The following is a 20,773-nucleotide window of genomic DNA, read 5'->3' as shown; positions in this document are numbered from 1 at the left end:
GGTTAGAAATGACATCACCGTTAGTGTGAAAATGTGTCTTTTAGGAAGAATGTATTAAATTTGAGCAATGAACTCTTAAACAGAGAAAACAATTTTAATCAGTTTTGGTTTCAGAGATTTTGAAGATCTTGGACATACATAACTGTTTTTTTCAGAGGCAGTCAAAAAAATTTTAATTGCAAAATCATATTTGTAGGATGGAGATGTCCAGCACTTACTGATACCTGTGACAATTCTTACCTAGTTTTCCGCAATGTAAGGGAAATCTGTGGTCTGTATATATCACGAAAAGCATTAAAGCAAACTACATACTCCAAATAATGAATGTTGGCGGAAACATTATGTTTTCCCGAACAAAATACAGGTCAAGGGGGAAGCCAAACATTATTTCACCTACCTATTCTTTCATCTGTTTTGGACATGATTATTAATAAAAACCTATATCCACATTTTGTCTGAGAGCAGTCTGCGTGAGTAAAATACACAACTCTGTCCAACTTTACTGGTTGTTTGTCTGGTGGAACCATATTTTAACACCCAGGGTCCCATTTTCATGAACAGTGTAAATCCAGCATAGTGGACAGCACAGATGTGCACCAGAGGAAGGCCACACCAGGGTTGATAATTTTGTAGTCCAGCATAGCCCTAAAGAGCTGATAGTACCCAAGTTGCGCCATTTTGGGAGTTTTTACTGTTAACATCATTCACCGCCAATCAAAACGACTTCTGTTATTCCCTTTAAATGTGGCAATCTGACAGTTTGGATGTCTCTGTGCTGAAGAGGTGGATGTGTGATTGTAGAAATCCGTGTTTGTTTGGATCGTTGTGACTTCTCTGACTGCTGTGGCAATGGCAATGTGAACGGTTATACAGAATCAGCTGGTGATAACTGCAGGCGACTTAAATACTGTACAGTGCCATGAAAAAAAACATTCTCCTGATTTCAGGTTTTTTTTTTTTTTTTTGCATCACACACAAATGTTTCAGATCATCAAACCAATTTTAATATCACCCAGAGACAACCCACGGAAATACAAAATGCAGTTTTCAAATGACAAGTCACTTTATTAACTGCATTTTGTATTTCCTTGGCTTGTCTCTGAGTGATATGGTTTGATGAGTTGAAAGCTCTGCGATTGGGTGGCAACCAGTTCAGGGTTTACCCCGCCTCCTGCCCGATGATAGCTGGGATTGACTCCAGCACTTCCACGACCCTCGTGAGGATAAGCGGCTCAGAAAATGAATGGTTGGATTGATGGATTTGAAAGCTTTGTGTGAGATAGATATGCAAAACTGTCATGATCCTGCTGCTCCAGCACGAGCTGTGCGGGTGCCCGCGTGGGTGCCCGCACGGGTGCGCTGATTGGGAGGTGCACACCTGTGCCTCATGCAGCCTGATTATGCTGTGGATTTATATGACCCCGATGACAACTGGCCGACGCCAGTTCGTTGCACTTCCCGTTCGTGTGCTCCGGTATCCCTGATCGACAACCCGTGTGTACCGACCTTTGCCTGTTCTCCAACCAACCTGACTCCTTTGATACTTCTGCCTGCTTTGATCGTTCTCCTGTGTACCGACTCCTGCCTGCCCGCTCACCTGCTCTCTTCGCCCGACGTCCCAACTAACGCTGCTGCACCAGACTGCCTGCTTGATCCCCGACCTCAGCATATAATAAACGTTTCTCCTTGAACTACCTGGCATCGTCAGAGTCCTGCATTTGGGTCCTACTCTCGTTCCGATGGGACGTGACAAAAACTGGAATCAGGAAGGAAACAAGTACTTTTTCACTGCATTGTACGTCACCGGATCTTAATATCTAATTGCCTTTGCTCCACTCATATTCACCCAAGTCGCATCAGAGAAGCAGTCTTACTTGTGATGGAAGTATTCTGACACCAAATTGTCACTCTCCCAGGTGCATCTTCAAGGACACTCCATCAGCTGCGCTGGATGACCCATACATAGCTTGGTGCAGACCGGTCTGACAAATTGGCAAAAATGTCCTTCCATGAAATCAAACTCCGCTGCCATTTGAACCTCACCACCGACGCAATGTGTACGAAAACAGAGCTTCTTGTCTTCAGGCCAGCATGTAGCACCGAAGAAGGGTCCCAAGGGAGTCAGTGTGGATCACAATGGATCAGTTTGGATCATCTGAGCTCCGGGCCTGTCTTTCCATTCGTCTCATCAAACCCACACACTGGTTAAATTATTACAATATTAGACTTTCAAAAGACGGTTTGATTCATTGGAATCACTTTTAATTCACAATTTAATTGTGGTGCTTGAAATATGCTATATAGCATTATTTCATCTATTTCATCTTCAAAACACCATAATGTATAACTGGTGAAACAATCATTATACTAGAAGGACCGAAGTGCTTATTTGAAATGAGTGGTTAGTAGTTTAAACTATGCAGAAAAACATGTAAATCTTTGACGACAGATTAGATCAAATTAAGAAAATCTTAATTTTAGAACACTAGATATACATTTAAAACAATAACTCACCCTTGAACACAATTATTGTTTGTCACGTCCCATCGGAACGGGAGTAGGGCCCAAATGCAGGAACTCGGAAGACGCAAGGTAGTTCAAGAAGAGACTCGTTTATTGTATGCAGAGATCGGGGATCGAGCAGGCAGTCCGGTGCAGCAGCGGTAGTTGTGACGTCGGGCGAGAGAGCAGATGAGCGGACAGGCAGGAGTCGGTACAAGGGAGAACAATCAGGGATACGAGAGTGCTGGAATGGGGCATGAAGCTCAACGAACTGGCGGAGGACCAGTCGTCACCGGGTCCTATATATACACAAGGGATGATCCGCCCGCATGAGTCGCAGGTGTGCGCCTCCCAATTAGCGCAGCCGCGCGGGCACCCGCACAGCTAGTGCTGAAGCGGCTGGATCATGACATTGTTCAATTGTTGCAGGGTATTTTCATCATTGGATGACAAGTTAAGGGAACTACTTTTGGCTGTTCTTCTCTCACCTTATAAATACTATTCTCTTTCTCCCCCCCCCCTTTTTTTTAGCCATCATTGGCCAGTAATTTAATTTCTTTTTTGCTAGTTTGATAAAAAGCCCATATCTTGTATGATGACTTGTAACCCTTAAAATCCCATACAAATGTATCTTGAAAAGAAAATTGATCAGAATGTCACGGTTGTTTGTGAAACCAAGAAAGGCAAGGCAAAGATGTGGCGGACCCAAGTGAAGGGAAGCAGCATGTCTCAATAAATGACTTACTGACCAAATAAGACAAACAAAGCACATGGAAAAAAAAGAACTTACCAAAGTAGCACTTAATCACCCTAATTTGTCATGGATAATGCATCCTGAAGTATGATACGCACCCCAAAAGTTGACTTAAAAAAATCAGGAAAACCCTTTCTACCAATGTAAAATGGCACCACCATCTTTCTGCTATCCATATGCTTAAAATATTAGGCATTATCTGTATTTCTATTTTGCCAAGTTTGTACTTTTATCATTTATACTTGCATTGTTTATCAAAATAATTATCTATACAACAATCATTAGTAATAATGTTTGTGCATGTGCTGATGTAGCTGTAATATATATCTCAGGACAGGCCACCAGACATGCTTGTCCTCGTCCCTGTAATTGTCAGAAGAGAATCCCTCAACCAACTAAAATAAATGCTCAATGATGGTATAACATTTTACTGTTTATTCATAATACATATTACAGTCTTAAATAAATACAAAATGTAACACTAACTTAAACCTTGTGCATACATTCTTTTTTCAATATTTGTCCATAAAATGTTAGTGAGTAGTGCAGTTTATCCACTACATTACACATCCTTGGCCAAGCCTTCAAAAGAAGCATCTGACTCATGTCCAATTTGTAAAAGATGCATAGACGCTACCTTTAGTGCATCGCTGTGGAACTCATTATTGACGACACCCTCTGCATGTCATCCTCTGTGCCATCCATGGTGCTTGTGAGGAAACGTTTTTTGAATCCCAAGAGTCTTGGTTCCCTTTAGTCCTCATTATTGTCAGAAGTGGAGGTCCACAGTGCTAATAGCGCAGACTCTTGCCCCCGTTCGGCTACAATCTGTAGAAACCCTTGCTCCATCACTGGGAACTGCCCAACCCTCCCACATGTCAAAACTCTTCCGTGTGGTTTGTGATGGATTATTTTCTCCTTTGTCTTCCTCCACAATCTCACATTCGATTTAGACACTTTGAACTGCCGCGCAACTTTGCGGTTGGCTACCTCTTCAGTAGGAGTGATGACACTTTTCTTTTAAAAGCGGCTGCATAACTAGCCCTTGTAGCCAACATGTTTTTGTCTTAGTTTAAGTTAAAACAAACTCACGGACAGCCGTTTCTGATGTTTGGTGCAGAAGCAACAATTATGCTACGCTAACAATTGTAAAATAGCAAATTCCCGTGAGCAGGTCAGGAAGCTCAGGTGGGCGGAGCATATTACCGTAATATGCACATTTCAATCTGTAACTTGAATATCATATTGAAATGTAAATGTATATCTTTTTTTACCACCCTATCGGCCTGTATATGACTATACAATGTGGTTTTCTTTTTATTTTTGATCTATACCTAAATATAATGCGCTCTATTCACTTTGAAAATATTTTAGGAAAATTTTGCGTATTAATAATAAGAAATTATGGTAAAACTAGAAACAAAACATGACTCGTGACTAAGAAGTGGCACAGAGAAAATAGCACAAAGAAACAATGAGAGTGGTAATGGACTAACAAAAATTGAAAGAAATTAGGGAATTATATACAAACATTGACGAGACAACGAGAAACACCACCACAAGACACGAGTGGCTGGATCGAGCTGAGTGGTCGACACGAGGTCGAACGTTAATGAGAACAGGTGGACACAACTAACCGAGTAAGCACACAAGACATGAAAAACATTGAACATAGAAAAACATGAAACAAAACCAAACAGAAACCAAAACATCAACCATGAGACAGAATTGCTTTCATTTTCAGTTCTGCTTCAGTTTAAAGGGACAACTTCAAATAGGCATTTATAATTGTGCACACTATTGTTGACTGATCAATGGAAACCGTTGAGATGAGATTAAAGTTCATGTAATCCAATTTAGCTAAACTTGGATCTCTGTGTAAAATCAGTACTGCATTGTTAAAGACAGCACAAGAAGCTGGAAATTTTGGTATAAAAACCCTTTTCTGGGAGACCTATATTCTATTATACACCCATGCACAAACTATCACGCACACACACATATGTACACAGAAAATAAGTATTTGATCACCCTGCAATTTTGCAAGTTCTCCCTCTTTGAAATCATGGAGGGGCCTAAAATTTTCATATTAGGTGCATGTCCACTGTAAGAGTTCTCGTAGATTTTTCTGGAAATCACAATCTTTTGATTTGATTTGATGTTTTTTTTCATGATTTTTAGTATAATTTGGTATCATCTGACAACATAACTTTCTCCCATGACTACTTGGGGTCATCCAAATGGTCATGAGCAAACCTAAGACAGGCCTGGACATGTGCAGATTTAAACGGGAACTTTACGTGCTGTGAATGGCATAGAATGAATGAATGCATTTTAAAGCCTTGACGTCTTGGTTTATTACCCGCAGTAAAATTGGAAACAGTCGTGCCGGCTCTCTTCAGGTCATTCACCAGCTGCAGCTGCTCTCGTGTAGTTCTATGGTGATTCCTCACCTTTCTTAGGATCAATGAGTTGAGTCAACACCTTGGGTTGAGTTCTTGCTTGGAGCACCAGTCCAAGGGAGATTGACAGTTATGTTTAGCTTCTTCCATTTTCTAATAATTGCAGCAACAGTTGATCTTTTTTCACCAAGCAGCTTGGCAATTGCCCTTTAGCCCTTTCCAGCCTTTGGACAGCTTTTTGGTCTTCGCCATGTTACTGAATGTGTTAGGGGGACAGGTGTCTTTATTCACCTAACAATCTCAAAGTGGTGCTTCTAATTTAAAATTATACGTGGAGTGTAGGTTGACTTTTTAGAGGCAGACTAACAGGTCTTTGGGGGCCAGAATTCTCTCTGATTGGAATGTTTTCAAAGACTTATTTGTAGCAGTAGCATACAAATATCCATCCATCCATCCACTTTCCATCCATCCGCTCATCCTCACGAGGGTCGCGGGAGTGCTGAAGGATATCCCAGCTGTCATTGGGCCGTAGGTAGGATACACCCTGTATCGGTTGCCAGCCAATTGCAGGGCACATGGAGACAGAACACAGTCACACTCACAATCAAACCTAGAGGCAATTTAGAGTTCAATTGATGTGTGTTTTTGGGATGTGGGAGGAAACTGGAGTGCCTGGAAAAAAAATGGAGGCCCGGGGAGAACATGCAAACTCCACGCAGGTTGAGCTGGCATTTGAATCTCAGAACTGTGAGGCCAATGCTCTCCAGCTGTGCTACCGTGCCACATCTAATTTTCTTCTTCTTTTCCTTTCGGCTTGTCCCGTTAGGGGTCGCATCAGCGTGTAATTTTTTTCCATCTAAGCCTATCTCGTGCATCTTCCTGTCTAACACCAACGGTCGTCATGTCCTCCCTCACAACATCATCGATCTTCTCTTTGGTCTTCCTCTCACTCTTTTGCCTGGCAGCTCCATCCTCAGCACCCTTCTACCAATATACTCACTCTCTCACCTCTTGACATGTCCAAAGCATCTAAGTCTGCTCTCTATAACCTTGTCTCCAAAACATCCAACTTTAGCTGTCCCTCTAATGAGCTCATTTCTAATCCTATCCAACCTGCTCACTCCGAGCGAGAACCTCAACATCTTCATTTCTGCTACCTCAAGTTGTGCTTCCTGTTGTTTCTTCAGGGCCACCGTCTCTAGTCCGTACATCATGGCCGACCTCATCACTGTTTTGTAAACTTTGCCCTTCATCCTCGCGGAGACTCTTCTGTCACATAAAACACCAGACACCTTGCACCAACTGTTCCACCCCACTTGGACCCGTTTCTTCACTTCATTACCACACTCTCCATTGCTCTGTATTGTTGACCCCAAGTATTTGAAGTCATCCACCGTTGCTATCTCTTCTCCCTGGAACTTCAGTCCTCCTCCTCCAGCCCTCACATTCATGCACATATATAGTTATACTTTGGCTAATCTTCATTTCTCTCCTTTCTAGTGGGTGCCTCGATCTTTCTAATTGTTCCTCCGCCTGCACCCTGCTTTCATTGAAGGTCACAATTTCATCTACAAACATCATAGTCCAAGGGGATTCCAGTCTAACCTCATTTGTCAGTCTATCTATTACTACCGCAAACGGGAAGGGAGTCAGCACAGATCCCTGATGCAGTCCCACCTCCACCTTAAATAAATTATTTTAAATAAACGATACATTGTGACTTCCGGATTTTTTGTTTTTAGATTGTCTCTGACAGTGGACATCCACTATCGATGAAAAATTCAGAACCTGTCACGTCCCATCGGAACGAGAGGTAGGACCCAAATGCAGGAACTCGGAAGACGCAAGGTAGTTCAAGAAGAGACACGTTTATTGTATGCAGAGTTCGGGGATCGAGCAGGCAGTCCGGTGCACGGGGAAACAATGCAGGCAGAAGTGTCAAGGAGTCAGGCTTACAAGGTTGGTCAGAGAACGGACGGAGGTCGGTAAACACAGGTTCAGTCGGGAAAACGAGAGTGCTGGAACGGGACATAAAGCTCAACGAACTGGCGGAGGACCAGTCGTCACCGGGTCCTATCTATACAGGGGATGATCAGCCCGCATGAGGAGCAGGTGTGCGCCTCCCAATCAGCGCAGCCGCGCGGGCACCTGCACAGCCCATGCTGAAGCGGCATGATCATGACAGAACCCTCTGTGATTTTAAAGTAGGAGGGCTTGCAAATACTGTACATCTATCAGAGAAAAATGAGACAGATGTACAAGAGAATACTGGAGGTCAAGGGGTTACGGTGGTTGACTATGCTAATGTTGTTGTTAATGACTTTGCTGTGATTGATAATTGATCATCTTCATTACCACATTAACTCCACTGTGCCCACCATGACCACAAAAACCCACTCTTCAACGGCCTCCACAACTGCACACCACACAGATGCACACAATTCTCTCACTGTGCTGTAATGGATGCCCCCATTTGATCCTTGAAGTAATTAACGAATTAGCTTAATTAAAATCAATAGACGTCCCGATACCAGCGTAGACAGGGACACTCTCCCTCTTTCTCTCTGCGGTGGATGGAATTTTGAAAGTGAGTGAGCGAATTGGGTGGAGGGGGTGTAATAGGTGTGCAACATAAACAACTGGGCGGATGGAACATTTAATGAGACTGGGAGAAGATAGGGAGCATATGGGTTAAAAAAAGACTCATTCAGATTCAGTAGCATTCAGATTTTCTCATGGTTGTGATGTTATAAATAGGTTCCTCATGCTGATTTATGAGTGCTTGGCGGACTTTAGCTGAAATAAATGGCTTGTGGGAGTGGCTGCAGCATTACTCCCTGTACAGGATACTAACTGCATTGTAAGGTCAACCATAAGCCCAAACTTACATATGTACTGCTCTGCCCTCATAAACCTTTGTTAATATATCAGAATGGAACTTGGAACTAGTGCATCTTAATCACTGTGTCTGTAGGGGCTGTCTGTTCATCTGAATTATTCTTTTATAACACTTATAACATTGGCCAATTTATCAACCGCATTTTTTATGTAAAATTTGGCAATCTCTCATTTATAATTGTATGTCTACACATTTTGTGTATTCAGACGTTTGACAGCATTTAAAAAAAACGTCAGTGCAGTGGTACTTACAAATTGGTGCACAAACAATTTTCTTGGGCAAATATTGGTTGCGTTCACAAACTATGCTTACTGACGTCCATACAGAAAGCTCAGTTGCACTTTCGCTCAAAGGTCATTTACTACAGCTGGTTGCCCGCGAGGACCAGGTGAGGTGCACGCGAGGCATGTTCGAAAAATAGTACAGGTCACCAATTGTTATTATTATTATTATTATTTGTGCTTTAAATTTTGCATGACTTGCTTACATTAATAACATTTTTAAAATAATCTATCAATTTTCTTTACTGCTTATCCTCACATGTTTTACAGCAGTATTTGACCCCAAAAAATCGGCTTAAAAAATTCCTCAGTTTTTGACCCATTTCTTGGTGTCCAAACACCTGTCTAAAACGAAACCTATGCTGACCAGGTGGCTGAAGGAGTGATGACGAATGCATAGAGGGCTCTGCCACTGTCCACTTCAAGTGAACCAGTCACATACAGAGCGTCACAGTGTAACACACCTTCGGTAGTGCTTCACAAGATTGTTTTTGTTATTTTTCCAGTATTTTCGTTGCCATGGGCCCAAAGAAAGACATTATACCAGCAGCCAAGGAAAAGGAAAGTTGAGCAAACCACAGTGGATCTAAGTACGCTATGTACAGAAATGCAGTGCGTGTTTGTTGCTACTCTTGCTAGCATGCATCGTATGGCGAAGTCCACTATTTAGACTATCCTAAAGAATAAAAATCTAATGAAAGACAGCTAGTTTTGCCAAAGGAGTGACTAGCATTACAAAGCTAGGGCTACAGTTAATAGAATAAATAGAGAAGCTACTGGAGAATTATGCAGTCAAATCATGGAGGGTGATTTGGGCATGACACTTCCTCATTCCTTCTCAAGCCATCGCGCCGCCTCCAAAAGGATAAATGATACATGTTTAAGTTAATGCATTTTTTATTGTCATCTGACAGGAGGCAGGGTACACCCTGAACTGGTTGCCAGACAATCGCAGGGCGCATGGAGACAGATGACAGTCACATTCACAATCACACTTAGGGACAATTTAGAGTCTCGGAGAGAACATGCAAACTCCACACAGGCCGAGCCGGGATTTGAACCCCTGTCATAAGAACTGTGAGGCCAACGCTCTACAGCTGCACCACTGTGCCGCCTATATTACTGTACAGTGATATCTTTTTAAATAAAACAAAAATAACAGTGATGGGGGCTGGACCTGATTTAAAGGAATTACCCTTCATTTAAATAAGGAAAGTTAATTTGGGATAAACATGATTAAAGTAACAGGTCTGGTCACTGAACCATTGAAGACTTGCATGCCACTCAAACAAGGGCCAGAGCAGGCAGTATCCTTCCGGACCCTCCACATCCTGGCCACCAGGTCTTCCCCCTTCTTCCATCGGGTAGGCGCTATCAATCAATGCAAATCAAAACTAGCACTCATTCGAACTGTTTTTTCCCCACTTGCAATTTAGTCATTAAATTCTTAATAAGCGAACCTACAATTTTCTGCAGAAGTCACATTCAAATTCAAACTCATGTTAAATGGGATTCAGCACACATCTGACACCATTTAAAGTGACTCATACTATTCCCACAGATGTTCTAGTAGGCTTTTCTTGATGTTTCTTTTTATTTTTAACAGAAGCCTGAAATCTTTGTCCTAACACTGCTATCTGGAATTGTTCATGATTCCCACCACCTTGGCTAAGGCCTTACTTCCGATTTAAGAAAAACAGTCCCAAAGCATGATACTTCCGCCACCATGCATCACTGCAGGCATGGTTTTCTTTTGTGTGTGTGTGTGTGTGTGTATACATACATATATATATATATATTATATATATATATATATTATATATATATATATATATATATATATATAATAAAGTGACTCACAATGTGTGGTCCTTGGGGGCTATTTGGTAATGAGAGTCAAGGTATACAAAGACAAAGTATTTGAATGTCGATTTGAAATGAAGTGAGTCTAGCCACCAATCAAATATATTGATCATTGCAGATATAAGTACTGTGTGAAGAAGTTTAATTAAAAAAGTAAATGTTTTACAACTTTTAATATTCTTGGTGTCATGGGTACGCACCGAGGGATACGACCCAAACGCAGGAATTCAAGGCAGGGACATGATTTATGAGAGGAGTTTTATTCTGTCAGAGGTCATATACAGGAACCAGTCCAAAAGCGCAGAAGTACAAAAAACATGTGGCAAAAGCCAAGGTCTAAAAATCCACAAACGAGGTCTGACAACTATGAGGCTAAACTTGAAACATGGACAAAAACAAGACTTTGACTATAATGGCACAGAAAGACTGTAATGAAGGAGCTACACTACAAGACGCTTGCGCAGTCACACACGATGATGCAGTGTCCAACACAACGAACTGGTGGCAGAAAAGGCTTATTTGCCTGGCCCAATTATCGTCCATACGGTGCAGGTGTAGAGCTGCTGTTAGAGGCAGCTCCGCCCAAGGCAGTGGTTTGCCCATCACCCTGACACTTGCCACCTTGTTGAACATCTAAAACAGATATTTCAAGGTCTATTGTGCATTTCCCCCCCTATTTCGGGAAGTACTTTGAGAGAGTCATTGGGAGGAGGACACGTTTCAGTGTGAGACAAAACATGCGGTCAATAAACCTCAAGCTTCAATTTATTTTAATTGCGTGGCACCGTCGTCTCCAAACGCGTTAATGATCTCTCATTTTGGAGAAGCGCGTGCCTTTGAAAAAATAGTTTAATCAAGTCGACATTGACTCACAGACCCCCTTTTGTCCAAGGTATATACTTTGGCATATACATCTATTCCTTTTATTGGATTTATGGAATATTAATGTCTATACTATCAGATAAGGAAGGCTGCTTTTGGTGTAGATTCAACCATGCTCACTGTCACTGTTTATTTCCTTAGTCTTCACAACTCGCTAGTGTCGACTCGTGTGTGTGTGTGTGTGTGTGTGTGTGTGTGTGTGTGGTGTGTGTGTGTGTGTGTGTGTGTGTGTGTGTGAGACTATGCTTTTTTGTTTGTGTATCAACATCACCTGGTAACTATATATCTCACTGGCATACAATGAAACCTCAGCTCATCATCCTCTCCTATGCAGTTGTCTTGTGCCCCATCACATAAAATAAAAGGATAAGAAACAAAATAAAAACACTGCCCACGCACTGGTCATGCTGATCTGATGGAAACATCAATAAACTAGTAACAATCAAAGTAATGTTCTACAGTGAATGGCTCTAATGGGAATGGCATTATCCTAATAGAAAAGTAATAACTGGATAATAAGTTACTGAAAAAAGTATCACTGTTCGTCATGCCATTTATAACACTGTCACTCGCATGACTATTTATTCCTATAGTGTATCATCATTGTTGTCTTATACATGCACCAAGCTCATAATAGACAAAAGTAACCTCTACATTTTTGCATACACTTACATTAAACATGCAGCCCTGACATTTTCCAATAGACAGCTGGTAAGTTCCTTGTAGTCACCATCACTGTCAGTTGTCGTGTTCCCTTTTTTTCTCTTCTTGTAATTGCTCTCTCACAAAAATACACATGTTTTTGCTTGTTTTTTTCTCCTCCCATAGTTGCTTTCAGTTGATCTAGCTGCAGAAAAAAGGCATGGAGAAGAGTGGAAAGATGAAATGATTGCATAAATGGAAACCTACTTTCAGATAGAGAATGAAACAAAAGGATGGGAGGTTGAAGGACAAGTGGATAAGAAAGGAAAAGAGGGGAATAATGCGAGGTTGAATCCAGCGAAAAAAGCACTAGAAATTATGGCTTAATTGGAGAAACTATGAACATTGACAGCAGAAGAAAGCGAGCCATTTTGTTCATGAATGATTGGGATTTCTTGGTTTCTTTGCGCATCTCAGTACCAGCAGTTTGAGTTCAACCAACCATACTAATGTCTAAGGTATATAATTTATAGCTGGACTTCAAAAACTTTTTCCAGGAGATGCGAGATAATTTAAGATGATGATGATGGTTGTTGGTACCCAGCTCAAGGTGTACCACACCTCTAGCACAAAGTCAGGTGGGACAGGCTCCAGTTCACTCGTGACGCTTTTGAGGATAAAGGCTTCAGAAATCACATATTTTTTGTTTTTACGCACATGTAGTCTTCTACTTTTTCTTTCCTGAGTCACTCAAAACCATTGTCGGGCTTTACATAGTTTCAAACTGTTAAAGATTTCCAAGCCTAAGAAAACCACATTTCCATACTTGTGCATGTCATTTTTTTTTAGTATTTATATACCTTTCAAAAATTAGAAGTACTGTATAGTATTGGGTATTTATTGGATGCAACCGATATTAAATTGTCCTACTACTGCTGATATTGAATGTAACTATAACCTTATATTTTCTCACTGTATTTTTTATTATATCATTTTATAAGGCAGGGAAAAATAAATTAATCTCGTAAACCGTGTACGTCACAAACAAATGGGTTTACTGTGGCTATGACTTTCGTGGGGCGCAATAACATAGATTGCAGGACATTTCATGAGACTGCAACCACTGCTGAAGGATTACCAACAGAACACACGTGCACACCATGATCTATAATGAGACCCTATTCCGGACACCCGGCGCAGCTGCCTGTAAAGTCTATCCATCACTCTGCACGTGCATACTTAATCAGCTAATGTTGTTTTATTCCATATTACTAATTTTTCTTTTGTGATTTATCTAAAGTGGTCGGCATCCCACCAATATTTTGTCTCCTGTATAGTTGAGAGTAGCAGAGCATTAGAGGAGGGAGTGTGCTTATTCATGTACTTAAGGGATTGCATTTGTAATGAATTGACTAGCTGTTTAGGCCACCGTATGTGGCCTACTACTTCACCTTAATAATGTAAGCAGGTCGTAAGCCCTTCTAACCCAAGGTTGTAAGATATACCTATAAAGACCTGCACATATTCACTCAGTCTATCTGTATCAGCAGCAAAGTGACCTCTACATTTGTCAAATTCTTTCAGTGTAGCTGCATTAGAATAACCATTTTGTTATTTGAGGGGGAAAATGTTTGTCAGGATCCACTTACTTAAAGTCATTACTTCAGTTTTTGTAAGATCTTGTGGCAGAAAATAAATACAAATGTGATTTAAAAAGCATATACTGTATTTCAAAATTATGAGAACTATATTTGATCACTTTTTCCTTTTATTTGATCACTGACAGTGGTAAAGAAACCAACAGCATTAAATAACGCAGGCCACACCACATTCAAAATAGTTTGAATGTCTTTTGTTTTCTTTTTTTTTTTGGGGGGGGGTCTTTTTCTTGTTTTGTCCGAATATTGGATCATGTCCTCCATATGGGAAATGTGTATGTTATCTCCAGGTTCTGTGTTTTTTCTCTCGAAGCACTCTGGCCGCCTCTCACATTTCATGCATGATAGTTCATTTGAAGACTCTTTATTTTGTAGGTGTGATTGTGAGTGTGAATGTCTTTTTTTTTTCTGTGTCTGTTCTTTGTGAGTCCAGTATGTAGCCTACCTCTCGGTTAAAGTCTGCAGGTATAGATTCCAGCTCATCTCCAACCCCGAAAGAGAATGAATGTTTTCTCTTTTAGATAATTGTAAATGGATTTTACTTGTATAGCACTTTTCTAACTTCAAAGCACTCAGTGTGCTTTAACATAGTCTCCTCCTTCAACCCTTGATGAGATGATGCAAGTTCGGTAATATGGTCAAGGACACTTGAGTATGGTCTCAGGGACTCAGGATCGAGGCCTCAACCTTCAGGTTGGGAGATGACCACTACCCCCTGTGAGCCTTTACAAAAACAAAATGATGTGTGAATTCTGTACATATTCTTCGTCAAGTGTTTTTTTTTTTTTCATTTTATTTGAACGAACTAAACGGTCACTATAATTTGTGGACATAACACATTAAGGGGCGCAGTACTTGCTTTGGCACTGACACTCACTCAAAGTCATGGCAAAATATAGTGTTTGTGTGTGGGAAAAAAAAAAAAACATTACGTTTTGATTATGATACAATTGCATTTTCAGTCAGCGCTGCTTGTCATTATATGTATAAATATTCTCTTCATAAGAATGGTTTGATCTCTGTTTGGTTTGTAGTGGTCCAGTTTTAAAATGATATGCTGTGTAACATCTTACAAATACACACATACTTTATACAATGCGCATACACACGTACATGCACACACAGATACGCACGCAAGATCACCCCCCCCCACACACACACACACACTCACACGTTTACCAATGAGTCATTGCTGTCAGTATTGATTTCCTTTTGCCTGAGTGACCCCTGTCACCACAACGATAGAGTGCCTGATATTTCACCCGTGTAGTGTAAGCCTCAGTCTCTGTTTCATCCACCCCTCACTTCATACTATTTTTTAATTTTAATAATAACTTCATTTTAAATATGTTCTACTTCTGCTTGTGTTGGTTACTTGTGGTCTTCTACAACTGCTGTATTATCACTGAACCATTTGGGACAACTTTGGTGTCAATTTCAGTTTCATATTTAATTCAATTATTAGGGCAGAGAAAATCAGAAACCTATTTGTTTTCCACTATTTGAGTGATGCACAACATTGTAATTTTTATTTTCATTTCATGTCCTTCTCACACTATCATCTTGTTGCCACTGTGATCAAGATACTAAATTAGAGCAAAAGTGTAGGGGAAGTGCAGTTTACACCTCAATCCCTGTGTGCTGTCATGCTTGATTGCACTTTACAGCACCAGAGAAAATTGCATTCATTTCCCTAAAATGAGCAAAATTACCTCTCTGTCAATATGTCAGAGGCAACTGACTTTTTCCTTTGTTTTTACAGATGCCTGATGTTCAACTGACGACTTTGTTACCACCCCAAAGGTATGTCTGACGTTCATGTTCCAAAACACACACGGGTGTTAATTTATGAATAACGGCACACAAACACAATTTTCCCCATGAAGTGACAGAAGGGGACAGTAAAGTTGGCGTTAGGGACTAGCTCCGCCTCCTCAGGGAGGCTGAGCTCCGTAGCAGATAAGCGCATCAGCACTCTTCCCATGGCAATATATAAATTGCTAAATGATGTTTCCACCACCATGCAGTGTTCCAAAGCCCCTAAATACTTTCTCGGCCTCTGTTTTAGACCCCCTATGAGAGGGTGGTTTATTTTTTTTTTTTTTAATTTAAGTTCCACATTATAGACCAGATGGCAACATGAAATTTTCCGTATTGCAATCTTAATGCTCATGTACTTGATATATAGAATAACACCCTCATTTCTAGGAATCCATTTTTAAAGAGAGCAGTTTAGCTGTATAGAGGCCTAATTTAGAAATGATTTTCCACTTCATACAACATTGCAGTGTGATGATCCATTTGAATTACCATGCTATTCTTTTTATGATCATATTAAGCTTTTTATGAAATTTATTAGATAATTCAAAATGTTTAACTGATGTGATGTCATTACATAAAAATTAACAGCATAGAATATTTATATATAAGAAAATATCCAATTACTGTGGGAGAGCAACCAGTGGGGTAGATTGACAGCTGACAGTATGGCCAATTAAAGTTTCCAAACAAATCAGGGTTGAGGTGCACATACTGTGGCTCACATCATGTTTTTGGCACTTCTGCCATATTTTAACTGAGGGGCATAATGGATCTGCAGTCAACATGCTCGCTGTCAAAGACACGGGGGGATTTTTATCACACCTTGAGCGCTTTAAATGGCTGTGAATATATAATAATAAAATAAATGAAATGAGTAAATCAGGTCTCATGAAATGAAATGACAGGCAGGTTGAAACAGCGGGTGAGTTTTGTGTGTGTGTGCTTGTGTGTGCGTGTATGTTTCTTGCCAACAGCGTCAACATTAAACATATCAGATTGAAGCCACCCTCTAGGGTGGCATCACTCACCCAGGTGTGTGTATGTACATGCGCGTCTGTGTGGTGAAATCCTCAGTCTTTTATCTACTTTTCCATTCCCCATATTTTTTTGTTTAGCTACAGATTTCATTTTTATATTTATACATTCTGTTCAAATGATGTACAGAACGTGCACAGACACTGATCTATCAATGTATTGATGTACAAGTGTCATTTTTTTCCTCTTTCCGCCTCCATCACATTTTTTTTTAATTTGCTTTAGTATAAACTCCTGGAGAGTTTTTCTTTTAGGCATCTTGAGTGCTGTTTTCCTTAGCCGAAAAGTGTTGGAAAGTGGAACGTTAGAGGAAAAAGAGAGAAGCTCTGATTAAGTTCATAATCTCACATGGTAAAGGTAGGCACATACAAAACTTGTTTTACTGTCTGAGAGTACCCCCTCGATGCAACTGTTATTTTTTTTCAAAAGTCCAGGTTTGTTGGCCCTTATCGTATCCACAGAAATGAATTTGACACTTTCGCCCATTCTCTGTCGCTACCATTCACGTCTCTCTCTCTCAGGACATGATGCGGATGTGTCTCTTTTCCTCCATATTGACTTTCTCAGGTCAAGCTCTTCTTGCCCTATTACCTCAAAGCTCACTGATCAATACGTTGCCCTGTGGTCGGCTGGCTGTGTGGGGACCCATTCCATGCACAAAGAACAGGATATAACCGCTGTCTCCATTGCATGATCTCATAACTAATAATCAGATCATATCTATAATGTTACAGCTGACCTAGCCTGTGCTACAGTAACTCTAATGACTGCATCAATCAATCATGACTGCTTTTGTGCATACTTCACAAGAGAAGCCTCCTCTCTTTGTGATTCAACTTGCCTGCTTTCTTTCCCTGCTGGTTCCCCAGCAGGTTAGTTGTGACATGTGCAGTGATGGGTCGCGGATAAACAGCTGGCAGGGAAGAAGTGAGGCCGGTAAGTTCATTTGGAAAGATGGAAAGACATGAAAGACAGCTGGAGCTGTGTGTGTTTGCAACAGTTAGGTGTGTATTGGTGAGATTTTCATACATTTGCACAGAAGCCATAGATTTCAACGGGTGTGTGGTTGTGTGTTTATTGAATGTGTGGCAGCGTGCCAGGCGGTGCCATCTGGCTGCTTGACAGAGCTCCTCTCATTAACAAGGAGGTTAATTGCTGTGGCAGCACCCAAGCTGTGTCAAACATCACCCTGGGGAGATGGAGGCAACAGACCATCTACTTGTGTGCGCATATTCATGTGTGTGTGTCAATAAAGTGTCTAGGAGAGAACTCACATGCATAAAAATAATAACCTGTTGCACATTAACCTTTAAATGCAATGTGTAACATGAAGGGTACATTTTTTTTGGCTGTATTTGTGCATGTATTTGCAAATGCGTGTGCGTATATGGCAGTTAATTTGAATGTTTCTGTTCTACTGAATTATGCCCTATTGCTGTAATGGTGTAGAAAGAATTAGGTTTACAATGCCAGTGTCTACAGCCCGAGGGCAAATCCACACACACACGTACACACACACACACACACACACACACACACACATTGGCAGTGGATAGCAATTTGCACGTTATTACTGCATATTCATGACAAATTTTGTTAGCTTTTGCCTAATAGGGCTGGATGACAGGTTGGGAAATCGAGAGCCTGCTTTAATAAAAACACAACACACAGTAAGACACAATCACACACACACACATGCTCACCCTCCCCTGTCACACAATAATCATCATGACACTTATGACTAAGTGGGAATCCCCCTTTCATCTACTGTGATATTGCACCATTTTTTATTCACAGATACTTTATTATTCAATAGTCCTGTAGCTTCATTTGTTGGATGCATAATTAGGAACATAAACATGACAGCACACACTCATTCTTATGATCACAGCAGCTGTGGCATCAGTCAACATGATGACCTTCTGGCATTCGAATAATGACGTGCAATATGCGTAGCTAATAAACAAGGGTTTCAATACTCCAATTTTTAGGTCAACTCTCACATTAATCTATTGGGTGCATAACCTAAAGTTTCAAAATTGCATATTGCAGATATGCAATAGAAACTATAAATAACTTCCAAAGTACCTCTGTGGTCGCTTCAAGTTCTCAAACACACTTACATGCCATTGTTATTGCAATGTTTTTTCCATAAGGATTCTCATAAAAAAGGGAACAAATATCAAATAGTATTGCAGGCACTTCATCTCGATCCAAACAAACCAGTAAATACAATTATTTTACTCATTTGAAACTGTGCAATGGCTACACACAAAACAACTACATTTATCTTGTTTCATATACATATATATATTTATATAGAATCAAAAAGTAATTGAATCATTGTGTGGTTCATTGTCTTTCCCTATTCCTAAATTGGTTATGTTCAAATGCAAAACTATTAAAATTGCATTTGAACATCCCCCCATTCCCCCTGTGCATTACATATATCCTGTTATTGTTCAGTTGAACACAATAGTTGTACATACTTGTTTTTTTGTTTTTAACAGATATTCTTAAATAAAATGTTTTGCACAGTGATCACTCAAAATGAGGACACCTTGTTGTGATAGTCTGATAGAAACTGATAGCATGGCACATTCTTTTGTTTGAAAAAGAAGCAGACTGTAATCTAAAGTCATCTTTGGCTTTCACACCATTTGACTGAAAAGTTTGTTTTGCTGAAGTGAAAGATTTAACTCTCAGCGCTCTCTATCCACACTCTTGTCACTTTTGTCAAACGCCGCCTTTCCCTCACTGCTTGGCACCAACCTGCAGACACGCTTGATCAAATGTGAGTTTTAACAGTTTTAATCTGCGCAAAGTTTCATCTGAACAGGCTAGTAAATATTTTTTTTTGTGTGTGTGAGGGAGAGAGAGTGAGAGAGAGTGCGCAAGGGATTGTGTGTCCCTTTTTATGCCTGTGTGTTCATGAACTGTGTGATGTTTTTTTTTTTCTCCTTTGCCATCTCAGGTGTGTGACAGCTGTCACTGGTGACTTAAGGAGTTGTCTGGGCAGAGTTAGCATATTTTTACAGTTGGGACACACACTCGCATGCACACACGGAGGTATCAGATTCAGTTGCCATCATTTGGTCCAACGAACATGTTTTTGTGCCTTGTGAATCAAATTGGAGCAACTGCTTTCTTTTTGAACATCGGTTTAGGGGCTGCTTCAGGCGTGATGTGTCCGTCGTATTAACTATATAGTAAGACCAATCTTGCCAATGGTGTAATAATTGAATGAATGCATTTAATTTCTCTATTTGTTTTGTGTAAACTATAAGGACTACTTAAAAATCTTTAAAGATATTAGACCATTGCCGACAAACACAGTCACGGACCTCAGTATAATTTATCCAGCCATCCATTTTATGAGCTACTTATCTTCGCAAGGGTCACAGGAGTGCTGGACCCTATCCCAGCTATCTTCGGTCATGAGGCAGGCTACACCCGGAACTGGTTGCCAGCCAATCACAGGGCACGTAGAGACTAACAGTCACACTCAAAATCACATCTATGGCCAATTCAGAGTCTCCAATTCATGCATTTTTGGGAAGTGGGACGAAACCGAAGTGCCCGGTGAAAACGCACAACGGGACGGGGAGAACATGCAAAGTCCACTTAGATGGGGCTGGGATTTGAACTCCGGTCCTCAGAACTGTTTGACCAAAGATCTAACCAAATGCTACACCTGCCGCCCAATATAATTGAATTAGATTTAATACAACAAATTCTACATTTAATTATCATTAACACTATCAGAAATCTATCTATTTTACAAAGTTTATTGTTGTAAATGTAGTATACAGGTTTTCCTTTTCCTAATACTTCCCTTCTCTTTTGTACCAAGATAAATTAACCAAAGTATTCTGAGCTTTCAACATCCATCCATCCTTTTTCTATACTGCTTATTCTCACTATGGTTGCAGGGTAGTTGGAACCCATCCCAGTTATCTTCGGGCGGGAGACGGGTAGACCCTGAACTGGTCGCCACCCAATCGCACCACACATATAAACAAAGAACCATTCGC

General features: G+C 40.5%; 2 long non-coding RNA genes across 2 annotated transcripts in view; one reads left to right on the top strand and one right to left on the bottom strand.

Annotated features, from left to right (window-relative positions):
- The window catches only part of LOC133492600 (uncharacterized), an 80,763-nt gene that overhangs the window by 16,415 nt on the left and 43,575 nt on the right, over positions 1–20,773 (top strand). The window contains exon 3 of the long non-coding RNA XR_009792699.1: positions 15,646–15,686. This is a non-coding gene — a long non-coding RNA (uncharacterized LOC133492600). The remainder of the gene's footprint in view (positions 1–15,645; positions 15,687–20,773) is intronic.
- On the bottom strand, positions 11,818–14,583 carry LOC133492601 (uncharacterized). The gene is made up of 3 exons (XR_009792700.1): positions 14,329–14,583; positions 12,256–12,430; positions 11,818–11,921 (listed from the first exon to the last, which is right to left on the bottom strand). It is a non-coding gene; the product is annotated as an uncharacterized LOC133492601 (long non-coding RNA).

This window comes from Syngnathoides biaculeatus, chromosome 19, assembly GCF_019802595.1.
Source record: "Syngnathoides biaculeatus isolate LvHL_M chromosome 19, ASM1980259v1, whole genome shotgun sequence".
In the NCBI taxonomy this organism is placed as follows: domain Eukaryota; kingdom Metazoa; phylum Chordata; class Actinopteri; order Syngnathiformes; family Syngnathidae; genus Syngnathoides; species Syngnathoides biaculeatus.
This window is presented reverse-complemented; position numbering and strand designations above follow the sequence as displayed.